General features: G+C 57.3%; 1 pseudogene; it reads left to right on the top strand.

The window, feature by feature from the left end:
- The first annotated feature begins 521 nt into the window (after positions 1 to 521).
- Positions 522 to 2,256, top strand: LOC123121130 (glutamate decarboxylase 1-like; annotated as a pseudogene).

The following is a 2,256-nucleotide window of genomic DNA, read 5'->3' as shown; positions in this document are numbered from 1 at the left end:
TAGCATGACGACTTCCTGACTGTCCATCACAACAAGTTTTGCCCGGCTCTAGAGAGGGAGGTGCGATGACGGCGGTGCCCCTTCGGCTTACTTCAGTGCTTGTAGTCGTCGCTAGGTGGTCTACGAATCTGGGTGTAATTTTTATTATTTCTGGTATCCTTTGTACTACCATGATCGATGATGAATATATTGGAAGTTTTCTCACCAAAAAAAATGCTTTGTTCATGTTTAACCACGAATATAAGGCAGGCTTCCCCCGTGCTGCTAGCTCTTGCCTATTGAGGGCACAAGGCGAATATTACCTGGACCAGGCCTGAGCCTGACTCTCTCCTTCCTCTTCTGACCTTTCCTTTCCACGCGTCGTCCCTCGTCCGCGTATATATACCCGGGATGTCGCCTCCGCCCTAGCACACACCAAAACCATCGCATCATATTGCGCCGGCTGATTCGTGTAGTGCCAGCTTAGCTAGAGCCAAGAACGCGAGTAGCTAGGTCGACTGCTCGATCGGGTAGCTGCAGCCATGGTGCTCTCCCGTGGCGCCTCAGACACCGACGTGTCGGTGCACTCCTCGTTCGCCTCTCGCGCTATGTCCGGTCGTCTCTCCCGAGGTATGTGCATGCATGCGTGCCCTGTTGTTCTTCTTGCTCGATGCTCTCATCTCGTGGTCTGTTCTTACTAATCGACCGGCTGGTGGACAGGTACCGTATGCCGGAGAAGTCGATCCCCAAGGAGGCGGCGTACCAGATCATCAACGACGAACTGATGCTCGACGGCAACCCGCGGCTGAACCTGGCGTCGTTCGTGACGACGTGGATGGAGCCCGAGTGCGACAAGCTCATCATGGCCTCCATCAACAAGAACTACGTGCACATGGACGAGTACCCCGTCACCACCGAGCTCCAGGCACGTATTATTCCATTTTTTATTGTATAGTTTGTATTGACGTTTTTGCATCCTTGTGCGGCATTGCATTGCATCGCAGAACCGGTGCGTGAACATGATCGCGCATCTCTTCCACGCGCCGCTGGGCGAGTCGGAGACGGCCGTGGGCGTGGGCACGGTGGGGTCGTCGGAGGCCATCATGCTGGCGGGGCTGGCCTTCAAGAAGCGGTGGCAGAACAGGCGCAAGGCCGAGGGCAAGCCATTCGACAAGCCCAACATCGTCACAGGCGCCAACGTCCAAGTAACTCTTAGCTCACGAATTCATGAAACTGAGAGCCCAGAATTCCTCTCCTTTGAGGTGTAAGTTGAAATTTACGTTGCGATGCTCTTGTACCTAGGTCTGCTGGGAGAAGTTCGCCAGATACTTTGAGGTGGAGCTAAGGAGGTGAAGCTGCGGGAGGGGTACTACGTGATGGACCCCGAGCAGGCGGTGGAGATGGTCGACGAGAACACCATCTGCGTGGCGGCGATCCTAGGCTCCACGCTCAACGGCGAGTTCGAGGACGTGAAGCGCATCAACGACCTGCTCGAAGAGAAGAACAAGGAGACAGGGTGGGAGACGGCGATCCACGTGGACGCGGCGAGCGGCGGCTTCATCGCGCCGTTCCTGTACCCGGAGCTGGAGTGGGACTTCCGGCTGCCGTGGGTGAAGAGCATCAACGTCAGCGGCCACAAGTACGGCCTCGTCTACCCCGGCATCGGCTGGTGCGTCTGGCGCACCAAGGAGGACCTGCCGGACGACCTCGTCTTCCACATCAACTACCTCGGCACCGACCAGCCCACCTTCACGCTCAACTTCTCCAAGGGCTCCAGCCAGGTCATCGCGCAGTACTACCAGCTCATCCGCCACGGCTTCGAGGTAACTATAGCTAGCTCATGACAAGGAGTCGCGCGCAGTTCAAACATCCATCGATCATACCGAGGAGATTTGTCAAATTATACGATGGATGCAGGGGCACAAGAACATCATGGAGAACTGCCAGGAGAATGCCATGGTGATCAAGGAGGGCCTGGAGAAGACGGGCCGCTTCAACATCGTGTCCAAGGACCAAGGCGTGCCACTGGTGGCCTTCTCCCTCAAGGACCACACCCGCCACGACGAGTTTGAGGTCTCCGACATGCTGCGCCGCTTCGGCTGGATCGTGCCGGCGTACACCATGCCCGCCGACGCGCAGCACGTCACAGTGCTCCGCGTCGTTATCCGGGAGGAGTTCAGCCGCACCCTCGCCGAGCGCCTGGTCCTCGACATCGACACCGTCATGAACCAGCTCGACGCGCTCCCGTCCAACGACGTCTGCAGTAATAAGCAGTGA

Source organism: Triticum aestivum, chromosome 5D, assembly GCF_018294505.1.
Source record: "Triticum aestivum cultivar Chinese Spring chromosome 5D, IWGSC CS RefSeq v2.1, whole genome shotgun sequence".
NCBI classification, from domain to species: domain Eukaryota; kingdom Viridiplantae; phylum Streptophyta; class Magnoliopsida; order Poales; family Poaceae; genus Triticum; species Triticum aestivum.
Note: the sequence above shows the minus strand (reverse complement) of the source record. Positions and strands in the feature narration are given on the sequence as shown.